Here is a 25,609-nt window from a genome sequence, read left to right as displayed (position 1 = left end):
TGAGTAAGGCCGAGGGCCTGTTAGTGAGGTAAGGATATTATGGCACGTGAGTTATCCATGCAGGATATTATAGCACGTGAGTTATCCGTGCAGATTATAGGGCTTGGGCTGTAGCAGCCCCTCCAGAGTCTGTACTCACCCCCAGTGAGCACGGATACCCATTGAGTGTAAGTGCTGAGGGCTGAGAGCCGAGTGGTTGAGCTGTTGTGATGAGCTGAGTGACTGTTGCCTGAGAGGCTATACTTGCTTTGGATTTGTTGTTGTACTTGGGTTCTATCTGTCATTGTTGCGAAATATCTAAAAGAATTTATATCCGGATTACTTGAAATTGAACTGTATAAAATTGATTTGACTTAAACTGCCGGATTTGAAAGCATGTCTATTATTTGTTGGGACTACTGAAAGTAAACTATGACTGTGTAGCTCGTCATTATCTTCAGTTCCTTAGTTATTTTTATTACTTGCTGTGTTGGTTGTACTCATACTACACCCTGCACTTCGTGTGCAGATCCAGGTGTTCCCGTACATAGCGGGTGTTGATCATTTCGCGCAGTTGATTTTCAGGAGATTTTGAGGTAGTTGTCGTGTTCTGCAGACCTTGTCTCTCCTTCTCTATATCCTTGTATACTGTATTTGGTCTCAAACTATTATAGACCATATTTTCAAGACTTGTACTCATATTAGATGCTCATGTACTCAGTGACATCAGGTTTTGGGAGTGTTGTATCAGAAATTGCTAGATTTTTGGTATTGTATTAAACGTTACGCTTTTAAATTTAAAGAAAATCGTGGGTTATTGACGTTGTCGGCTTGCCTAATACTGAGATAGGCGCCATCATGATAGGTTAGGATTTTTGGGTCGTGACAAGTTGGTATCATAGCGTAGGTTACATAGGTCTCACGAGTCATGAGCAGGTTTAGTAGAGTCTTGCAGATCGGTACGGAGACGTCTGTACTTAACTCGAGAGGCTACAGAAATCGTAGGAAAACATCACTTTCTTGTATTCCGTCGTGTGAATTTGTTGATTCCGAAAACTAAATTTCTGTTAATCTATTCTCTCACAGATGGTGAGGATACGGACTACCGGATCGGATGGTCAACCACCAGTGCCAATAGTTAGGGCCGCGAGAGGCCAGGGCTGAGGTAGAGGCCAGGGTCGAGGTGTAGCTCGTACCACAATTGGACCAGCACCTGTAGTACCACCAGTTGCTCCAACTTAGGAGCAGATTCCAGATATAGCTGAGCCGTCAGGATCAGGTCAGGCACCAGCTGTGCCCATTGAGATTCCAGGCCTTCAGGAGACTTTGGCCTAGATATTAGCAGCTTGCACTGGTCTGGCTCAGGTGGTTTCGGCTCAGGCCGCACCTGCCGCTTCTCAGGCCGGGGGAGGTACTCATACCTTTGTTGCCCGTACTCCGGACCAGGTAGTACAGGGACTTCAGATACCGGGGGCACTACAAGCCTAGCGGGTTGTAGCTGCTTAGGCCCCGGTAGTTCCTGTTATGGCAGATGATGAGCAGAGGAGACTTGAGAGATTTGAGAGGCTTCGACCTCCATCTTTTAGCGGTGCTGAGTCAGAGGATGCCCAGGGTTTTCTGGATAAGTGTCAGCGGATGCTTCGGACAACGGGTATTTTGGAGACTAGTGGGGTCTCATTCACTACTTTTCAATTTTCTGGGGCTGCCTTCAGATGGTGGGAGTCTTACAAGAGGTGTAGGCCAGTCGGTGCAGCACTCCTTACCTGGCAGCAGTTCTCCGGTCTATTCCTGGAGAAGTTCGTACCTCAGTCCCGCGGAGAGGAGCTGCGTAAGCAGTTTGTGTAGCTTTGTCAGGGTGATATGTCCGTGATGCAGTATGAGATGAGATTTTCAGAATTGGCCCGTCATGCTATCTGGTTGATTCCTACAGACAAGGAAAGGATTAGGAGGTTCATAGATGGCCTTACTTTTTAGCTGTGATTACTCATGACTAGAGAAAGAGTGTCTGGTGCTACTTTCGATGAGGTTGTTGACATTGCTTGTCAGATTGAGATGGTTCGCAGCCAGGAACGAGTTGAAACTGAGGCTAAGAGGCCTCGTGGTTCAGGTGATTTCAGCGGTGTTCCTTCGGGGGGTCGATTTTACCTGGGTAGGGGCTGTTCTTACAGACACGCTCAGGCGGGTCGTCCAGTTCATCGTGGTGCATCAGCTAGCCACGGTTCCTACAGTGCTCACTCAGGCCAATCTTTATTCAGTGCACTACCAATGCAAAGTTCTCATCATGCTTCGTCTGCTCAGGCTTCTACAAGGTAATTCTTCGAGTTATTAGGAGCAGCAATTCCATCAGAGGAGGGGTTGTTTCGAGTGCGGAGAATTGGGTCATTTCAAGAGAGATTGTCCTAGGGTGTTGAGTGGGGCTCCACAGCAGAGTTCTCGACCAACAACACCAGCACTAGCAGTTACACCATCCGCCCAACGAGCTCGGGGTGGGGGTCAGGAAGCTAGGGGTCGCCCAAGAGGGAGAGGCTGATCAGGTGGCGGTCAGGCCCGATTCTATGCTTTTCCTGCCAGGACAAATGCTGTTGCTTCAGATGCAGTGATCACAGGTATTGTCTCAGTGTGCCACAGGGAGGCTTCTATATTATTTGACCCTGGTTCTACTTATTCATATGTATTATCGTATTTTTCTCATTATCTGGATATGCCCTGTGAGTCCTTAGTTTCACATGTTAGTGTATCTAGACCGTGTGGGTGATATTATTACTGTGGACCGTGTGTATCGGTCGTGTGTGGTAACTATTGGGGAACTGGAGACTAGGGTTGATCTTTTATTACTCGGTATGGTTGATTTCGATGTAATCCTGGTTATGGATTGGTTGTCTCCATGTCATGCTATTCTGGCCTGTCACGCAAAAACTGTGACGTTGACCATGCCGGGGTTGCCAAAGGTTGAGTGGAGAGGTTCTCTAGATTTTGTTCCTAGCAAGGTAATTTCATATTTAAAAGCCCAACGTATGGTTGGGAAGGGGTGTTTGTCATACTTAGCTTTTGTGAGAGATGTTGATGCAGATACTCCTACTATTGATTCAGTACCGGTAGTGAGAGATTTTCCTGATGTATTTCCTACAGACCTGCCGGGTATGCCGCCCGATAGGATATCAATTTTGGTATTGACTTGGTGCAGGGCACTCAACCCATTTCTATTCCTCCATATCGTATGGCACCAACTGAGTTAAAAGAATTGAATGAACAACTTCAGGAACTCCTTGAAAAAGGGTTTATTAGGCCTAGTGTGTCACCTTGGGGTGCACCGATTCTGTTTGTGAAAAAGAAAGATGGTACTATGCGGATGTGCATCGATTATAGGCATTTGAACAAAGTTACAATCAAAAATAAATATCCCTTGCCACGTATTAATGATTTATTTGACCAGCTTCAGGGAGTGAGGTTGTTCTCCAAAATTGATTTGAGGTCTGGGTATCACCAGTTGAAGATTCGGGACTCGGATATTCTGAAGAGGGCATTCAGAACTCGTTATGGTCACTATGAGTTTCTTGTGATGTCTTTTGGGCTAACCAATGCCCCAGCAGCATTTATGCATTTGATGAATAGTGTATTCCAGCCATATCTTGATTTATTTGTCGTGGTATTTATTGATAATATCCTGGTGTACTCACGTAGCCAGGAGGAGCATGCACGACATTTGAGTATTGTACTACAGAGGCTGAGAGAGGAGAAACTTTATGCCAAATTCTCTAAGTGTGAGTTCTGGCTTAGTTCGGTAGCATTCTTGGGACACATAGTGTCCAGTTAAGGGATTAAGGTGGATCCGAAGAAAATAGATGTAGTTCAGAGTTGGCCCAGGCCATCTTCAGTTACTGAGATTCAGAGTTTTCTCGGCTTGGCCGGTTATTATCGTCACTTCGTGGAAGGATTCTCGTCTATTGCATGGCCTATGACTAGATTGATCCAGAAAGGTGCTCCGTTTAGGTGGTCGAATGAGTGTGAAGAGAGCTTTTAGCAGCTCAAGACAGCTTTGACTACAGCTCCAGTATTGGTGTTGCCTAGAGGTTCAGAGTCTTATACTGTGTATTATGACGCATCGCGTATTGGTCTCGGTGCAGTGCTGATGCAAGACGGTAGGGTGATTGCCTATGCATCCAGATAACTAAAGGTACATGAGAAGAATTATCCAGTCTACGATCTTGAGTTAGCAGCTATTGTTCATGCCTTGACAATTTGGCGGCATTACTTGTATAGTGTCCAGTGTGAGGTGTATATCGATCATCGGCGTCTACAACATTTGTTTAAATAGAAGGATCTTAACTTGCGGCAGCGAAGGTGGTTGGAGTTGCTAAAGGATTACGATATCACCATTCTCTAGCATACTTACCGGTAGCAGAGAGGCCTTTAGCCTTGGATGTTTAGGCCTTGGCTTATCAGTTTGGTAGATTGGATGTTTCCGAGCCGAATCGAGTTTTGGCCTGTGTAGTTTCTCAGTCTTCTTTATATGATCGCATCAGAGAGCGCCAGTATGATGATCCACATCTGCTTGTCCTTGAGGACACGGTTCAGCATGGTGATACCAAGGAAGTCACTATTGGAGATGACGGTGTATTACGAATGCAGGGCAGGCTCTGTATGCCTAATGTAGATGGTTTGCGCGAGCTGATTCTCCAGGAAGCTCACAGTTCGCGGTACTCTATTCATCCAGGCGCCGTGAAGATGTATCAGTATTTGAGATAGCACTATTGGTGGAGGCGGATGAAGAAAGATATAGTTGGGTTTGTATCTCAGTGTTTAAATTGTCAACAGGTAAAGTACGAGCATTAGAGACCCGGCGGATTGCTACAGAGACTTGAAATTCCGGAGTAGAAATGGGAGAGTATTACCATGTACTTCGTAGTTGGGCTCCCACGAACCTTAAGAAGGTTTGATGCTGTTTGGGTGATAGTAGATCGGTTGACCAAGTCCGCACATTTTATTCCAGTCGGTACTAATTATTCTTCGGAGCGGTTGGCTGGGATTTATATTCGCGAGATTGTTCGCCTACACGGTGTGCCGGTGTCCATTATTTCTTTACCTCAGAGCTTTGGAGGGTAGTGCAGCAAGAATTGGGCACACGGGTTCAGTTGAGTACAACATTTCACCCTCAGACGGACGGACAGTCCAAGCGCATTATTCAGATATTGGAGGATATGCTACGCGCTTGTGTCATTGACTTTGGGGGTTCATGGGATCAATTTCTACCACTCGCAGAGTTTGCTTACAATAATAGCTACCAGTCAAGCATTCAGATGTCTCTGTATGAAGCTTTATACGGGAGACGGTGTCGGCCTCCGGTGGGTTGGTTTGAGCCGGGTGAGGTTAGACTATTGGGTACTGACTTGGTTCAGGATGCTTTAGAGAAGGTTAAAGTAATTCAGGAATGGCTTCGCACGGCACAGTCTAGACAGAAGAGTTATGCCGACAGAAAGGTTCGTGATGTTGTTCACATGGTTGGGGAGAAGGTTCTGCTCAAGATTTCACCCATGAAGGGTGTGTTGAGGTTCGCGAAGAAGGGCAAGTTGAGCCCTCGGTATATTGGGACTTTTGTGATACTTAAGAAAATTGGAAATATGGCTTATGAACTTGCTTTGCCACCTAGTATATCAGCTGTTCATCCAGTGTTCCATGTATCCATTCTCTGAAAGTATGTCGGGGATCCGTCTCATATTTTGGATTTCAGTACAGTGCAGTTGGACGATAATTTGACTTATGATGTGGAGCCGGTGGCCATTTTAGACCGGCAGGTTCGAAAATTGAGATCAAAGAACATAGCTTCGGTGAAAGTGCAGTGGAGAGGCCAACCAGTCAGAGAAACTACTTGGGAGATTGAGCAGGAGATGCAGAGCAAATATCCACATCTATTTGAGACTCCAGGTATTATTCTAAGCCCGTTCGAGGACGAACGTTTGTTTAAGAGGGGGAGAATGTAACGACCCGGTTAGTTATTTTGACTATTGCAATCCCGTTCCCCCATTTACTGCTCAAATTATGAATTACAGTTGTTATTTGGTTTGTCGGGGTAATTGGTTTGGGTTCGGTGAGGTTTTGAAATGATTTGGAGCACTTAGTTTCAAGGTTTAGAATTTAAGTAGAAAATGTTGACCGGATGTTAACTTATGTGTAACGACCTTAGAGAAATTTGGCTAAGAAAATTAAGGTTTGGTGGTGTCGAGGTAGATCAATTTTGTGTCAATTGGGTTGAACAATGCACCGAAGTGTAAAGGAAAATTTTGTCGGAAAATGGTCATTTCTGCGACCACTATGCAGTCGCAGAATCACTCTACGGACCGCATAATGGTCGCAAAGTGGAGCAGGAGAAGGGCAAGATTTGAGGAAAATCTGTGGTGCACTATGCGACCGCAGACTTGTTTTGCGGTGCATTATGCGACCGCAGAACAAGTATGCTGACCAGATAATGACCGCAGAATAGGTCAGTAACGCCCAGCTTTGGAGGCCAAATTATACGGCTGGTATGCGTACCGCATACCTATTATGCGATCGCATATGCGACCGCATAACTGCGTCGGAGCTTCCATTCTTTCTAATTTTTTACCCGACCCAACTTTGATTTATAGCCCTTGAAGCTCATTTTTGAGCCAAAATATGATATTTTAGAGAGAGGTGAGAGCATTTTAGAGAGAGAAAGTGAAGACTTAGTGATTTATCCATCAATTCTTGTTCAAGGTTTGAAGATTTTACAAGGATCTTGCTAGGGCTTCAAAGAGGTAAGAATTTCTTTCCCCAATTCTTCAATTTCGGGTTTGAAGTAAAGATGGATGATTAATAGTATGATTCTTGGGTGTAAGAGTATTATGTATACATACCAATAAGGTTGTGGAAAGATTGTTAATTCAAATGGGTAAGGATTGGGTTGAAAATGGTAGAAATCTTCATAGGCTTTAATTGAAGATTTGAGGGTCGAGTTGGTGCCGGATTTTGGTGAAATTTATTTGGTTGGACTCGTGGTTTGATGGGCGTTCATATTCTGTAACTTTTGTCGGATTCCGAGACGTGGTCCCTACGGGCGATGTTTGAGTTAATTTCGGATTTTATCGGGAAAATTAGTATTTCCTTATGGAATTAATTACAATAATTTGTATTGACTGATTCAAATTAATTGTGGCTAGATACGAGGCTTTCGGAGATCAATTCTCGTGGCAAGGGCATAATAGAACAAATAATTACACGGGTTGAGGTAAGTAACAATTATAAATCTGGTCCTGAGGGTATGAAACCCCAGATTTTATGTCATGTAATTATTTTGGAGGTGACGCACATGCTTGGTGACGGGCGTGTGGGTGTGCACCGAAGGGATTGTGACTTTGTCCGTCCCGTGAAACTGTAAAGTTGAATAACCTATTGTTAGCTATAAGCTCTCGTTATGTTGAAGAAATTTGACTGTAAATCATGTTAAAAGTCATGCTTAGGCTATGTGATAGTACTGTTGGGATCCACAGAGGTCACGAACTGGTTGAATTATTTGCTAATTGCTATCTTGTGCTCAGTCTTGATTTTACTAGCGAATCATACCTCAGTCTTTCTTGATATTTGTTGATGCACTATGTTATGTTTGTTTGGGCTGATCTGTGTGATTTCTGAGAGCCCGAGAGACTAGAGAGGTAAAGGACAGAGTAAGGCCGAGGGCCTGTTAGTGAGGTAAGGATATTATGGCACGTGAGTTGTCCGTGCAGGATATTATAGCACGTGAGTTGTCCGTGCAAAATGTGAGTTGTCCATGTAGATTATAGCGCTTGGGCTGTAGGAGCCCCTCCGGAGTCTGTACACACCCCCAGTGAGCGCGGGTACCCATTGAGTGTGTGCTGAGGGCTGAGAGCCGAGTGGTTGAGCTGTTGTGATAAGCTGAGTGACTGTTGCCTGAGAGGCTGTACTTGCTTTGGATTTGTTGTTGTACTTGGTTGCTATCTATCATTGTTGTGAAATATCTGAAAGAATTTATATCCGGATTACTTGAAATTGAACTGTATAAAATTGATTTGACTTAAACTGCCGGATTTGAAAGCATGTCTATTCTTCGTTGGAACTACTGAAAGTACACTATGACTGTGTAGCTCGTCATTATCTTCAGTTCCTTAGTTATTTTTGTTATTTGCTGAGTTGGTTGTACTCATACTATACCCTGCACTTCGTGTGCAGATCCAGGTGTTCCATGACATAGTGGGTGTTGATCATTTTGCGTAGTTGATTTTCAGGAGATTTTGAGGTAGCTGCCGTGTTCCGCAGACCTTGTCTCTCCTTCTCTATATCCTTGTATACTGTATTTGGTCTCAAACTATTATAGACCGTATTTTCCAGACTTGTACTCATATTCGGTGCTCATGTACTTAGTGACACCAGGTTTTGGGAGTGTTGTATCGGAAATTGCTAGATTTTTGGTATTGTATTAAACATTACGCTTTTAAATTTAAAGGAAATCGTGGGTTATTGATGTTGTCGGCTTGCCTAATACTGAGATAGGCCCCATCACGATAGGTTAGGATTTTTGGGTCATGACACAACATCGCAGAAATTAATAATTTGATTTCTCAAAATAATTATTTAAGTTTATATGTTAAAGTTTTGGGTGAACATATCAGTTCTCTTGATAAAAAACTTAATGAATTAACAGTTTTGATAAAGGAAATGAGTACTAGCAAGAAGATAACTGATATTGCCTCTACTTCAGGAAGCAAATCAGAAGCTCAAATTGTTCTTACTCATGTTCAAAGACCCCCTGAGATTCAAGATTTTAAATTCAAATCGTTAAATGATTTAGAAGAACTTCTTGATAAAAGGTTATCTGGTTTAAATATTAAACCTATTGATTTATCAAAAAAGTTTGCTGATAAATTAGATACTACTTCTGATTATAAAGATGAAGTCTGGTCAGAGTTTAATAAACTCAGAGGTTATCCCAAAAAGAATAGTAAGTATGCTGATAAACCCAGAATGCAAACTTATTATTATAATCGCCCTACTCCTCAAGATGTGTTAATAGAAGAACGAGATTGGAATCAGACTAATACGTCTTATAGTGGTTCCGAAATTTATGAATGGAATCTTGATGGTTTAACTGATAGACAATTGATTTTCTTGTGCATAGAATGCTTATGTATGCAACTATCTGCAAAAGTATAAAAAATACAGATAGAACTGTTTGCAAAATGATTATTGTAGGTTTTACTGGCCAGCTTCATGGCTGGTGGGATAATTATTTAACTACTGAAGAGAAGGTGATGGTTATTAATGCAATAGCCACTGACGAAGGAGTTGATAACTTAGGCATGGCTCTAGTGAAAAATAGAGAAGAAGCTGTTTACACTCTTGTTCTTACCATATTAGAACATTTCAATAGTAGATTTACCAATCAGAACGAGACTGCCCGTACTTTGCTAAATGGCCTTAGATGTAGGAACTTAAGCGAGTTTAGATGGTATAAAGATACTTTTATGAGTAGAGTAACGGAATTACCCGAAAATAAGTATGCACATTGGAAAGCTAAGTTTATAGATGGCCTTCCCTCCTTATTTGCTGAAAGAGTAAGAAAAACTCTAAGGGGTAGTTACGGGGAAATTCCGTACAAAGATTATACCTATGAAAAATTGATAGGAGTATGCACACCAGAAAGATTAAACTTGTATAATGAGTTAAAATTGTCCAGACAACTTAAGATAGATAAGCTTAAGGAAAAATCACAATTAGGAGACTTTTGCACCTAGTTCGGTTTACCCGAGACTTCTGCTCATAGCAAGAAAAAGAAAAATAGGTATCATAGATATCCTAACCCAGACAGTCCTTATAAGAAAAAGAGATCGAGATATAGATCCAAAGAAGAGCGTGATGCTAGGAAAGCTCATCGCAAGTCTACTAGATTTACGAAAAATAGGTCTAAGCGAGATCTTGCTGATATTAAGTGTTATAAATGTGAAAAATTTGGCTATATAGCTCCAAATTGTAAGCTTCAAAAGCTGAAAATCTTAGAACTAGACGATGAGTTACGTGATTAGGTTTATGGTTTGTTATACACTTCTGGATCAAAATCTGATTATAATTCTGAGTAAGAATCTGAAGCTGAAATCGATTTACTTGATTTATCTGATAGTGATAAAAATATTGATAATACTTGTACAGCTTGCAAAGGTAATACATGTACTTGTGATGACGTTGAATTTTATAAATTGCAATCTCAATTTCAAGATTTGAACATGAAAACTATTACATCTGATAATGTAATAGAACTTTTAAAAGAAGTTACTGATGATAAACTTCGTGAAAAAATTATAAATTTGGCTGCAAGTTCAAGTTCTAGTTCTTCAAAACCTTTTGAAAAACAAAAGAATGAATTTGAATATTCTGCGCCTTATTCTTTGTCAGAAATTAATAACCGACTTAATAATAAAATTACACCAACCAGAGATGCTTCTTTCGATGATTTAAAGGTTGAAATTGAAAGTTTAAAAAGGGAGATTAAATCTCTTAAACAAAATCAAATGATTTGTGATCACAGGATTACTTAGATAGAGAAAAATAATTCCGTAACTGAGTTTTCTAATGATAAAAACAAAAGTATTTCTGTAAATGATATTGAGGAAGAACCTATTAGACTTGATTCTAAACATGATATGTTTTTGGGAATGATGCAAATTGTTACTGCCCAAAAATGGTATATGAAATGTACTATTCTAATTGATAATAGTTTTTCTATTACAAATATTACTATGATTGATAGTGGAGCTGATGTTAGTTGCATTCAAGAAGGTTTAGTACCTACTAAATATTTTCAAAAAACTACTCATATGGTTAAATCTGCATCAGGACATGCTTTAGATATAAAGTATAAATTGCCTAATACGGGTATTTGACAGAATAAAGTCTGCATTCCTCACTTCTTTTTCTTCGTTAAAAATCAGTTATACCCTCCAATTATACTTGGAACACCTTTTATTAATGCTATTTATCCTTTTACTAGCATAGACTCAAAAGGTTTTACAACTACTTATAAGGATAGAAAGATAAGTTACACTTTTGTTACAGATCCCGTAACTAGAGATATAAATGCTTTAATTGATATGAAGCAAAGACATATTGATTCGTTACAATTAGAATTATTTAGTATGAATATATTTGACACTTTAAAATCCACTAAAGTATAGGAAAAGATTAAATTGATTTCCGAATAAATTGCTATTGATATTTGTGCTGAGCATCCTAGTGCTTTTTGAAATCGAAAAAAGCATATTGTCACTCTTCCATATGAAGATAATTTCTCTGAGGATGATATTCCTACTAAATCTCGACCTTGTCAGATGAACGCTAAATTGGTAGAATTTTGCAAAAAAGAGATTGATAATTTGTTACAAAAGGATTTGATAAAACCCTCAAAATCTCCTTGGTCTTGCACATCTTTTTATGTTAATAATGCTGCTGAAAAGGAACGTGGTATTCCTATATTGGTTATTAATTATAAACCTTTAAATAAGTTTTTAAAATGGATAAGGTATCTCATTCCCAATAAAAAAGATTTATTATCAAGATTATATGATGCCAATATATTTTCAAAGTTTGATTTAAAATCTGGTTATTGGCAGATTCAAATATTTAAAGATCATACTTATAGAACTGCTTTTAATGTTCGGGCAATATGAATGGAATGTTATGCCTTTTGGTTTAAAGAATGCCCCTTCTGAATTTCAAAAAATCATGAATGATATATTTAATCCTTACCTGAATTTCATCATTGTTTATATTGATAACATTTTGATTATTATACAAAATGGTTTAGTTATTTCAAAAACCAAAAATGAGTTTATTTCAAACAAATGTTCGATTTTTAGGACATAATATTTGTCAAGGAAACATTACTCCTATACAAAGATTGATTGATTTTGCATCAAAATTTTCTGATGTTATTACTAACAGAACTCAATTACAAAGATTTTTGGGAAGTTTAAATTATATATCCCCTTTTTATAACAATTTATCTCGTGATTTGGCCCCTTTATACGACAGACTAAAGAAGGATCATAAAAAACTTTGGACTGATAGTCATACTGCTTTGGTTAAAAATATTAAACAACGAGTTAAGTCTTTACCTTGTTTAACTCTTGCTAATCCATATTGGCAAAATATTATTGAGACAGATGCATCTAATATTGGCTATGGTGGGATTTTAAAACAAGTTAATCCCTACAATAATTGTGAATATTTGATAAGATTTTATTTTGGAAAGTGGACTAAAGCTCAGAAAAAATATGCTACTGTGTCCCATGAAATGTTGACTATTGTCAAATGTGTTCTAAAATTTCAAATTATCTTATACAATCAAAAGTTTTTGATAAAAATTGATGCTCAATCTGTCAAATATATGTTTAACAAAGATTTTAAACATGATGCTTCGAAATTAATATTTGCAAGGTGGAAGGCTCAATTAGCTCCTTTTGACTTCAAAATTCAGTATAAAAAGGGAATTGATAATTCTCCTCCTGATTTCTTTTCCCGTAAATATTTAAATTAATCATAAATTTCTATAAAACTTTTTTAAATGAAAAAACGTTAATCACTATTTTGAAAGTGGTTAAGTTATATAGAAACTTACAAAACCTTATAATTGAAACAATTATTGATAATATTGTCGAAAATGAATTTTCTATTCATGATTATTCTGAAGAAATTAGAGATAATATAGAATACTATTATTTATCTGAATAAAATGAATTGTTATATTTGCAGCATGGACCCTCCATGGGCCAGAGGTAGAGGAAGAGGCAGAGGGGGGAGATCATCCCCAGGAAAATCATATTCTCAAGGATCGTCATACGGATCCTCGTCAAACTCCCCAGCAATACAAATGGGAAGAAAGAGTTTAGTTAATGAGAAGATATCCCTCAAAGACGAATCTTCATCAATACCTTCTATTCATCTAGAAGATATTCCAGAAGACAGCCCGTTATACGGTCATTTGCAGGTATATTTGGCTGCTCAAAAGCAAAGTGATACGTTTGTTTCAATTTCCAAAGAGGACACTGATGATATAAAGTCCTATGAAAAATTGTCTAAAAAAGAAATGATATTTCTTTTAGAAAATTCTGAGATACAGAGAAAAGATGAACCCTGGAAGATATTCCAAAGGTCTTTAATTAATGGATTATATTATCCGGGTGAGTCATACAAAACCCGTTCTTATTATGAGACTATTCTCACCAGCACAGACAGTGAAAAATTTCAGCACTTTTCCGGTTATAGCACGGATGAGAATGTTTATAACTTCTCAAAAGTTATTATTAAACAGATAATATTTGTTGAAGATTGGGGGGATTTCCACAATGAAAGAAAGGCAGATAAGCCTCAACAAATCTCATATGAATTTCACATATTGGGATTATATCCAAACCTTTGATAAAGTGCTTTATTATAATAATGAGAGACATAAACATACATGGTTCATAAAGGTATGTGCAAAGATATTTGCATGTCCCATTCCTAATTGGTTCTTAAATTGGTGGTCATACCACGGTCCAACAGTCAAGATATTACCTGATCCATTTCTTACGTTATACAAAGAATGGGCTAAAGTTTCGCCATATTTGAATGAGTTATACCACGCAGATCATATCTGCTATTTGGAAAAAATTGATCAAATATATTTCTTTATAGAATTCTCTATTCCATAGATTCATAAATGGACTCCCGAGCTGGGATTCACTTTGGACTAACCTTTTACTCGAGCAAGGGGCCTGTCTTAATCTAATACATACTCTTATTGAGCCCATGTGTCTAGCGATTCTAACCGTGAAAGAAGATGCCCTTTTTCAACACATTTAACGGGCTAAGGTTCACGACTTGCTAGACGGAGCCACTAAGGCAAAGCCAATAAGAGTAGTGCTAGATTAGATTGTACCACCATCTCGAAATCAAGCCAAGAAACTATATAAAAAATTTCTTTATATTTTGATAGAGGCCAGATCTTTCATGGTGTATATAGGAGAGAAGTTAGATATTCAACATAGATATGCAATTTCTTAGCCGGACATAGTCACGGCTAGAGAGGAGAGACTAGAGAAGATTAATGTAAAATAAATACCTCTTGAGGCCGGGATGCAAGGCCTGAATGGTATGAATTGGAGATTTTATTTACTTCAAAGCTATTACAAGACTACAATAGAAAGAGAGAGAGATTTACAAGAGAGAGAGAGAGAGAGTTTTGGCTCATGCCTCTCGGAATGAAGAATGATCCTATATATAGAAAGAGAAAAGAACATAAAGAATCTCTACACAGTAAACTGGGTCCCATATGTGGGTCCCTTATACAGTGAATTTACTGTATATACAGTGTTTCTACTGTGTAAACGGTGTATCTACTGTTGAGTGGGGTCTTCGGCGGCTTCACTGTCGATCACACTCCACGTTTCTCTAATTCTTTCATCTGCTGGATGAAATCTTCCGCATTTTCTATGGCTTCATTAGATAATATCTTCTCTGATTGAATAGGCTGGGAATCCTCTACAATATCATCGTTGCTAGTTCACTCCGCATTGAAGTGCCAGATTTTTCATACCGATTAATAGATTGAAGCAAGTTTCTTTTTACTTCTTCCAAATATTTATTAATCATCTCATCTTTATCTCCTTCTTGAAAAGAGATTCTTCTAGCAATATGCTTGACTGAGCTATCGTCAATTATTCCCTTCTGGGGAGCTGCTGAGTATTTTTGGATTTTTGTTTCAATAGAATCCAAGAGTTCTTGACCGTATAACATTTTTGTCTTGGGATCCTTTTTCATTAAAGTGAATCCCAGCTCGGGAGTCCATTTATGAATCCATGGAATAGAGAATTCTATAAAGAAATATATTTGATCAATTTTTTCCAAATAGCAGATATGATCTGCGTGGTATAACTCATTCAAATCTGGCGAAACTTTAGTCCATTCTTTGTATAACATAAGAAATGGGTCAGGTAATATCTTGACTGTTGGACTGTGGTATGGCCACCAATTTAAGAACCAATTAGGAATGTGACCTGCAAATATCTTTGCACATACCTTTATGAACCAGGTATGTTTATGTCTCTCATTATTATAATAAAGCACTTTATCAAAGGCTTGGATATAATCCCAATATGTGAAATTCATACGAGATTTGTTGAGGCTTATTTGCCTTTCTTTCATTGGGGAAATCCCCCAATCTTCAACAGATATTATCTGTTTAATAATAACTTTTGAGAAGTTATAAACATTCTCATCCGTGCTATAACCGAAAAAGTGCTGAAATTCTGCACTGTCTGTGCTGGTGAGAATAGTCTCATAATAAGAACGGGTTTTGTATGACTCACCCGGATAATATAATCTATTAATTAAATACCTTTGAAATATCTTCCAGGGTTCATCTTTTCTCTGTATCTCAGAATTTTCTAAAAGAAATATCATTTTTTTAGACAATTTTTCATTGGACTTTATATCATCAGTGACCTCTTTGGCAATTGAAGCAAACGTATCACTTTGCTTCTGAGCAGCCAAATATACCTGCAAATGACCGTATAACGGGTTGTCTTCTAGAATATCTTCCAGATGAATAGAAGGTGTTGATGAAGATTCGCCTTTGAGGGATATCTTCTCATTAGCTAAACTCTTTCTTCTTATTTGTAGTACTGAGGAGTTTGACGAGGATTCGTATGACGATCCTTGAGAATATGATTTTCCTAGGGATGATCTTCCCCCTCTGCCTCTTCCTCTACCTCTAGCCCATGGAGGGTCCATGCTGCAAATATAACAATTCATTTTATTTAGATAAATAATAGTCTTCCATATTATCTCTAATTTCTTTAGAATAATCATGAATAGAAAATTCATTTTACAATATTATCAATAATCTTTTCAATTATAAGGTTTTGTAAGTCTCTATATAACTTAACCACTTTCAAAAAAATGATTAACGTTTTTTCATTTAGAAAAGTTTCATAGAAATTCATGATTAATTTAAATATTCACGGGATAAGAAATCAGGAAGAGAATTATCAATTCCCTTTTTATACTGAATTTCGAAGTCAAAAGGAGCTAATTGAGCCTGCCACCTTGCAAATATTAATTTTGAAGCATCATGTTTAAAATCTTTGTTAAACATATATTTGACAGATTGAGCATCAATTTTTATCAAAAACTTTTGATTGTATAAACCATCCTGAAATTTTAGAACACATTTGACAATAGTCAACATTTCATGGGCCACAGTAGCATATTTTTTCTGAGCTTCAGTCCACTTTCCAGAATAAAATCTTATCAAATATTCACAATTATTTTAGGGATTAACTTGTTTTAAAATCCCACCATAGCTAATATTAGATGCATCTATCTCAATAATATTTTGCCAAGCTGGATTAGCAAGAGTTAAACAAGGTAAAGACTAAATCCGTTGTTTAATATTTTTAACCAAAGCAGTATGACTATCAGTCCAAGGTTTTTTATGATCCTTCTTTAGTCTGTCGTATAAAGGGGCCAAATCACGAGATAAACTGTTATAAAAAGGGGATATATAATTTAAACTTCACAAAAATCTCTATAATTGAGTTCAGTCAGTAATAACATCAGGAAATTTTGATGCAAAATCAATCGATCTTTGTATAAGAGTAATTGTTTTTTGACAAATATTATGTTCTAAAAATCGAACATTTGTTTAAAATAAACTCATTTTGGTTTTGAAATAACTAAACCATTTTGTATAACAATATTTTTAAAGATATTTAGATTTTTATTATGCATTTCAAATGTTTTAGAGAATATCAAAATGTCATCAATATAAACAATGATGAAATCCAGGTAAGAATTAAATTTATCATTCATGATTTTTAAAATTCAGAAGGGGCATTCTTTAAACCAAAAGGCATAACATTCCATTCATATTGCCCGAATGGAACATTAAAAGCAGTTCTATAAGTATGCTTTTTAAATATTTGAATCTGCCAATAACCAAATTATAAATCAAACTTTGAAAATATATTGGCATCATATAATCTTGATAATAAATCATTTTTATTGGGAATGGGATACCTTATCCATTTTAAAAACATATTTAAAGGTTTATAATTAATAACCAATCTAGGATTACCACGTTCCATTTTAACAGCATTATTAACATAAAAGGCTGTGCAAGACCAAGGAGAATTTGGGAGTTTTATCAAACCCTTTTGTAAAGAATTATCAATCTCTTTTTTGCAGAATTCTACCAATTCACCGTTCATCTGACAAGGTCGAGATTTAGTAGGAATATTATCCTCAGAGAAATTATCTTCATATGGAAGAGTGACAATATGCTTTTTTCGATTCCAAAAAGCTCTAGGATGCTCAGCACAAATATCAATAGCAATTTGTTCGAAAATCAATTTAATCTTTTCCTGTACTTTAGTGGATTTTAAAGTGTCAAATATATTCATACTAAATAATTCTAATTGTAATGAATCAATATGTCTTTGCTTCTTATCAATTAAAGCATTTATATCTCTAGTTATGGGATCTGTAACAAAAGTGTAACTTATCTTTCTATCCTTATAAGTAGCTATAAAACCTTTTGAGTCTATGCCAGTAAAAGGATAAATAGCGTTAATAAAAGGTGTTCCAAGTATAATTGGAGGGTATAACTGATTTTTAACTAAGAAAAAGAAGTGAGGAATGCAGACTTTATTCTGACAAATACCCGTATTAGGCAATTTATACTTTATATCTAAAGCATGTCCTGTTGCAGATTTAACCATATGAGTAGTTTTTTGAAAATATTTAGTAGGTACTAAACCTTCTTGAATGCAGCTAACATCGGCTCCACTATCAATCATAGCAATATTTGTAATAGAAAAACTATTATTAATTAGAATAGTACATTTGATATACCATTTATGGGCAGTAACAATTTACATCTTTCCCAAAAACATATCATGTTTAGAATCAAGTCTAATAGGTTCTTCCTCAATATCATTTTCAGAAATACCTTTGTTTGTATCATTAGAAAACTCAGTTACAGAATTTGTAATGACCCAATCGGTCATTTTAACTTTTAGAACCCCGTTCCCTAAAATAAAACTTCCTATAGGTGCTTGTAATGATTTATGACTTGCGGGGATGGTTGGTTCGGGATTTGGAAGTGTTTGGGGTAAAACCAGAACACTTGGTTCCTTAAGTTGTCCTTAAAGTGCTAAGTTTGACTTCGATCAATATTTTGTGAAAATGACCCCGGAATAGAATTTTGATAATTCCAACAGCTCCGTATGGTGATTTTGGACTTAGGAGCATGTTCGGAATTTTATTTGGAAGTCCGTAGTTAAATTAGGCATGAAATGGCTAAAAACAAGAACTTAAATTTGGAAGTTTGACCGATGAGTTAACTTTTTGATACCGGAGTCGGAATCCAGTTCCGAATATTTTCATTGCTCCGTTATGTAATTTATGACTTGTGTGTAAAATTTGAGGTCAATCGGAGTTGATTTGATAGGTTCCGACATTGAATGTAGAAGTTGAAACCTCTTTGTTTCATTAAGCTTGAATTGGGGTATGATTCATGGTTTTAGCATTGTTTGATGTGATTTAGATGTTCGACTAAGTTCGTATTATGTTTTAGGACTTGTTGGTATATTTGGTTGAGGTCCCGAGGGTCTCGGGTGAGTTTCAGATGGTTAACGGATCAAAAATTTGAGTTAAAAAGCTGCTGCAATTTTTTCCTCTTCTGTTGGACATTCTGGGCTGTGATCGAGCCCAGATATCGAGCCAGATATCGAGCCCAGGTATCGAGCCCAGGGTTGACGAGGTACAGGCTCGAGCTAGTGTATCGAAGCCATGATCGAATGTCCAACTCGAGGGCCAGGATCGAGACCCAAGATCGAGGGTCACAATCGAGGCTCAAGCTCGATGCCATGATTGAGGCTATGATCGAAGGCCCAACCTCGATGCCCTGATCGAGGCCATGACCGAGGTCCAAGCTCGAGCCTGTGATCGAAGCCGCGATCGAGGCCCAGTTCGAGGACCAGTTCTGAAGGTTGCTGGGCAGTTTTATAAAAAGAGGGCATTCGTCCCATTTGCCATTTTTGACGAACTTCAGCTTGAGCAGAGACGACTTTTGGCAGATTTTCAAGGGAAAAACATAGGGGTAAGTGATTCTAACTCGGATTTGGTCTACATATACAAGTATATCATTGTTTTCACCATAAATTAGTGTTTTGAGATTGAAATTTGGAAATAAATTTAGAAATCTCATAGAAACGAAATTCTGAGATTTCGGTATCGATTCGGAGTCGGATTTGAGTGAAACTGGTATGGTTGGACTCGTAATTGAATGGGTAGTCGGATTTCATAATTTTTGCCAGATTCTGAGATGTGGGCCCCTCGGGCGAATTTTTAATTAATTTTGGGATCTTTTCTTAAAATTGTAGTATTTTCTTATAGAATTGATTTCTACAATATTTATTAATTTTATCGAATTATTTTAGCTAGATTCGAACCAGACGGAGTTGGATAATCGTGGAAAAGGCCCTATAGTGGATTAAATTGGAGCAAGACGAGGTAAGTCTCTTGTCTAATCTTGTGAGGGGGAAATTACCTCATAGGTGATTAATATTAAATAATTATTGCTAATTGTGGGGGGCTACGTACGCACGTGGTGATGAGAGTCCGTGCGTAGCTACTATTAATGCTAAAGTCCGGGTAGTTTAGGACTCAAAGCATGCCTTACTTGTGTAAATTGTATTCTTTGATTTATTTATATTAATTGATATCTATATGAATATATTGTGAATTGTTAGATAAAGATATTAAAGGATTGAAATCTCATAGGCTTGATAGTCTGTTTAAATCAATTAATTGTTAAAAGAAATTGTTCTCCTCCCAAATTCATCTTATAATGAATATACTCTCCTTTCGGAGGCACATAAGAAAATGTCCTCCTTTCTTGTGGAGCGGGCCGAACGCCTCGGCAAGATAGATGCATCGATGGATCGCACCGCACGTCCCTCGGCAGTGTACACGACACTCTGGATCGGGCCGTACGTCCTCGGCAGAAAAGTGCTTAATAATAATAATTACACGATACTTTAATAATTTATTTCAGCTTGTGAAGCTAATTAATAAATTGGAAAATCCTTGGAATTTAATGAATTATTATTCTTGCTTGTTTAGGAATTAATGGTTACTCCTGTAAATGAGATTTAATTGATAAATTAGAATTTATTTGAATTGAAGGAATTTAATTAATATATTGAGAATTGTTACATTTGAAGGAATTTGATTATTTCCGCTGATTAAGTAAATTATTGTAAATTCTGTAAATCATGCTGATTTAAATATCCAAGTTTTATTTTAATTATTATTGACCTATAGTGAGTGTCAAAGTCGGCCATCTCGTCTCTACCACTTCGAAATTAGGCTTGATACTTACTGGGTACACATTGTTTACGTACTCATACTACACTTGCTGTACTTTTTGTGCAGGATCTGAGACAGGTACTAGTGGAGGACCTATCATCACATACCCACGTCATCCCGAGGCATAGTGGTGAGCTGCCTTTCTGAGCCGTTCTGCAGCTACCAGTGTCTCTTCTTATATTTATATTCTGTCTATTTCATTTCAGACAGTATTTGGAGTTTTGTATAATCTACTAGATGCTCATGCACTTGTGACACCGGGTCTTGGCACACACACATTGGTAGAAGTTGGTATTTTATTATTTTCTTGGAATAAAAGTTTAACCAATGTACGTTTGACTTATTAGTTGGCTTGCCTAGCTATAGTGTTAGGCGCCATCACGACCTATAGGTAAAATTGGGTCGTGAGAACATGGTATCAGAGCACTTGGTTCACGTAGGTCTCACAAGTTATGAGCAGAACTAATAGAGTCTTGCAGATCGGTACGGAGACGTCTATACTTATCTTCGAGAGTCTATATGGTGTTCGGAAACTACCTTTCTTCAAATTCCATCGTGCAATTGATGTAGTACTAAATATCCTTCTCTTATTCTCTCACAGATGGTGAGAACACACTCTAATGAGATTCCAGACCAGGGAAGAGCTACTCCCCCAGTTGCTAGAGGCCGAGGCAGAGGCCGAGGGAGGGCTCCAGCCCGTGGTAGAGGGCGAGGACGTCCTAGGACTATTTCGGTTATGCCGCCAGTGGATCCAGCAGAGAATCCTATTATTGAGCAGGGTGAGGTGCCTGTGGCAGAGCCAGCTCCGGTGGACTTCATATCTGCACCGGGATTTCAGGATGTCATGGGTCGTATGCTGCGATTCATGGACAATATGACTCAGGCCGGTTTATTTCCGGCAAACCCAGCCACATCTCAGGCGGGCGGGGGAGCACAGACCCCTACCGCGCAGGCTCATGGACAGGCAGCTGCTGTATATCAGACCCAGGGTGCACTACCCGTGGGTGGAGTCCAGCCAGTGGCAGCAGTTACACCTAAGCCCAGGCCAGCTGTTGCCGCCGATCCTCAGAAACTATTGGACAGATGGACTAGACTACATCCTCCTGTCTTCGGGGGTGAGCGACATGAGGATCCACAGGATTTCATTGATCGTTGCGAGGATAGACTGTACAACATGAGGATATTGGAATCCCATGGGGTTGATTTCGCTACTTTTCAGCTAGAGGGTAGAGCCCGTAGATGGTGGCAGTCTTATGATCTTGGCAGACCAGCAGATTATCCTCCCATGGCTTGGGACAGGTTCACCCGTATCTTCTTGGATAGGTATATTCCACCCTCTCAGAGGGAAGAGTTGCAGTTTCAGTTTGAGCAGCTCCAGCAGGATCAGATATCAGTGACTGATTATGAGGTGAGGTTTTCTGAATTATCTCGCCATGCACTAATGATACTCCCTACTGAGGCGGAGAGAGTGTGAAGGTTTGTAGCCGGTTTACATACTGGTATTCAGGCTACTATGGCTCGAGAGGTTGAGATGGGTACTTCTTATGAGCGAGTTGTGGAGATAGCCCGGAGGATTGAGGGTGTACGTCAGCGGAGCCGAGAGCAGATTATGAGAGATAAGCGGTTCAAGTACTCTGGAGAGTTCAGAGGTGCTCCATCCGGGGGCACAGGTCAGTTCGTGAGGGGACAGTCCAGCAGACCCCCATATCCAGCACCACCACCTCCTCGAGGTGCTCCAGTGCGACCTTATCTCAATGCTATCCCAGAGAGTTCTTACCGCCCACCAGCTATTCAGGGTCCTCCCAGTGGGTATTCAGGTCCCCAGGGCCAGACACTTAGTCAGCAGCCCATCACCCCAAATAGTTGTTACGAGTGTGGGGATCCCAATCACATGCAGAGGTTTTGCCCTAGGCTTCAAGGTAGACCAGTACAGCAGGGTCAGCAGCCTATGCTTACCGGACCAGTTGCTCCACCAGTAGTCCGACCACCCAGAGGTGGAGGACAGGTGGGTAGGGGCCGTCCTAGGGGTGGAGGTCAGCCAGGCGGAGGCCAGCCAGTTGGCGCTCCAACTCGGTTCTATGCTTTTCCGGCTAGACCAGATGCAGAGGCCTCAAATGCCATGATTACAGGTATTATTTCTGTTTGTGGCAAATATGCCTCAGTATTATTTGATCCAGGATCTACGTATTCATATGTGTCATCTCTATTTGCTCTATTCCTGGGTGTTTCTCGTGAGTCCTTGAGTACTCATGTTTATGTGTCCACTCCTGTAGGCAATTCTGTTGTTGTGAACCGGATTTACCGGTCTTGTATTATTACATTCTGTGGTTATGAAACTAGTGCAGATCTCCTATTGCTTGAGATGACCGATTTTGAAATTATTCTGGGTATGGACTGGTTATCTCCATATCATGCTATTCTAGATTGTCATGCCAAGACTGTTACCTTGGCTATTCCAGCATTGCCTAAGCTGGAGTGGAAGGGTTTGCCTGTTAGTTCATTTAATCGAGTTATTTCTTTTATAAAGGCTCAACACATGGTTGAGAAGGGTTGTTTGGCTTATCTAGCCTATGTTCGGGATACTACTGCAGAGACTCCAGCTATTGATTCAGTGCCTGTAGTTCGAGAGTTCTCCGATGTATTTCCATCAGATCTTCCAGGTATGCCACCTGATCTTGATATTGATTTCTGTATTGACTTGGCTTCAGATACCCAGCCTATATCTATCCCACCGTATCGCATGGCTCCGAAAGAATTGAAAGAACAGCTTGAAGAGTTACTAGCCAAAGGGTTTGTCAGACCGAGTGTATCGCCTTGGGGTGCACCAGTATTATTTGTGAAAAAGAAGGATGGAACAATGCGGATGTGTATTGATTATCGCCAATTGAACAAAGTCACTATTAAGAACAAGTACCCGTTGCCGCGTATTGATGATCTATTTGACCAGTTGCAGGGTGCTAGGGTATTCTCTAAGATCGACTTGAGGTCGGGGTACCATCAGTTGAAGATTCGGGATTCGGATGTTCCGAAGACTGCTTTCCATACTAGATATGGTCATTATGAGTTTCTTGTAATGTCTTTTGGTTTAACTAATGCCCTGGCAATGTTTATGGATCTGATGAACAGGGTATTCAGGCCATATATTGACTCATTTGTCATTATCTTCATTGATAACATTTTGATCTACTCACGTAGTAAGGAGGAGCATGAGCAGCATATGAGAGTAGTGCTTCAGACATTGCGGGGACAAAAGCTATATGCTAAGTTCTCTAAATATGAGTTTTGGCTAGAGTCTGTAGCATTTTTGAGACATATTGTATTGGGCGAAGGTATTAAAGTTGATCCTAAAAAGATTGAGGCAGTTCAGAATTGGCATCGTCCCACTTCGGCGATGGAGATCAGGAGTTTTCTGGGTTTGGCAGGTTATTATCGTCGGTTCATGGAAGGTTTTTCATCTATTGCAGCACCTTTGACCAAATTAACCCAAAAGGGTGCTCCATTCCGATGGTCTGATGATTGTGAGGTGAGATTTCAGAAGCTCAAGACATCATTGACTACAACACCAGTGTTAGTGTTGCCTTCCGGTTCGGGGATATATACAGTGTATTGCGACGCTTCGCGCGTTGGCTTGGGTTGTGTATTGATGCAGGAAGGGCAAGTTATTGCATATGCTCCATATCAGCTGAGGCCCCACGAAAAGAATTATCCGGTACATGATTTGGAGTTAGCTGCGATTGTTCACGCTCTTAAGATTTGGAGGCATTATCTTTATGGGGTTGTCTTGTGAAGTTTACAGTGATCATCGTAGTTTGCAGCATTTGTTCAAGCAGAGGGATCTAAATTTGAGGCAGCGTAGATGGCTGGAGTTACAAAAAGATTATGATATTACTATCATGTATCATCCGGGCAAAGCAAATGTGGTTGCAGATGCCTTGAGCAGAAAGGCGGAGAGTATGGGTAGTTTGGCTTTCATTTCAGCAGAGAAAAGGCCATTAGCCTCAGATATTCAGTCCTTGGCTAACAGACTTGTGAGGCTGGATATTTCAGAGCCCAGCCGAGTTCTTGCATGTGTTGTGGCCCGGTCTTCACTATTTGAATAAATCAAGGCTCGCTAGTATGATGACCCACACCTAGTGGTTCTTCGTGAAACGGTACTACGAGGTGGTGCCAAGGAAGTTACTATTAGAGCGGATGGTGTTCTGCGACTCCAGGATCGTTTATGTGTTCCTAATGTGGATGGACTGAGGAAAAAGATCCTGGAAGAGGCACACAGTTCTCGATATTCTATTCATCCAGGTGCTACTAAGATGTATCGTGACTTGAGGCAACATTATTGGTGGCGACGAATGAAAAAGGACATAGTTGAGTATGTAGCTCGGTGTCTAAATTGCCAGCAAGTTAAATATGAGCACCAGAGGCCAAGTGGCCTACTCCAGCAGATAACCATACCAGAGTGGAAATGGGAACGAATTACTATGGATTTTGTAGTTGGGTTACCGCGGATCTTGAGGAAGTTTGATGCAGTTTGGGTGATTGTTGACAGGTTGACCAAGTCGGCACATTTTATTCCTGTTGTGACTACGTATATTTCAGAGAGATTGGCCCAGATTTATATTCAGTAGATAGTTCGGTTGCACGGTGTGCTAATTTCCATCATATCAGATAAAGTCCCTCAGTTTACTTCACATTTCTGGAGAGCAGTACAGAGTGAGTTGGGGACCCGTGTAAAGCTTAGCACAGCCTTTCATCCGCAGACCGATGGACAGTCAAAGAGGACAATTCAGATTTTGGAGGATATGCTCAGGGCATGTGTGATTTACTTTGGAGGTCAGTGGGATCGTTTCCTACCTTTGGCCAAGTTTGCTTATAATAACAGTTACCAATCCAACATCGAGATGGCTCCATTTGAGGCTTTATATGGTCGGCGATGTCGTTCACCTATCGGATGGTTTGAGCCAGGCGAGGCTAAGTTATATGGTATTGATTTGGTAAGGGATGCCTTGGAAAAGGTAAAGTTGATTCAGGAGCGACTTCGTACAGCACAGTCCAGACAAAAGAGTTACGCGGATCAGAAAGCGCGTGATATATCATTTATGGTAGGTAAAAAAGTTCTCTTGAAGGTTTCGCCGATGAAGGGGATTTTGAGATTCGGGAAGAAGGGCAAGTTGAGCCCAAGGTTTATAGGCCCATTTGA

At 39.3% G+C, this 25,609-nt stretch overlaps 1 pseudogene; it reads left to right on the top strand.

Moving 5' to 3' along the window:
• The first annotated feature begins 1,965 nt into the window (after positions 1–1,965).
• Positions 1,966–13,420, top strand: LOC108947256 (uncharacterized; annotated as a pseudogene).
• Positions 13,421–25,609: the final 12,189 nt, after the last annotated feature.

The sequence above is a fragment of the Nicotiana tomentosiformis genome, chromosome 2 (genome assembly GCF_000390325.3).
Source record: "Nicotiana tomentosiformis chromosome 2, ASM39032v3, whole genome shotgun sequence".
In the NCBI taxonomy this organism is placed as follows: Eukaryota; Viridiplantae; Streptophyta; class Magnoliopsida; order Solanales; family Solanaceae; genus Nicotiana; species Nicotiana tomentosiformis.
Note: the sequence above shows the minus strand (reverse complement) of the source record. Positions and strands in the feature narration are given on the sequence as shown.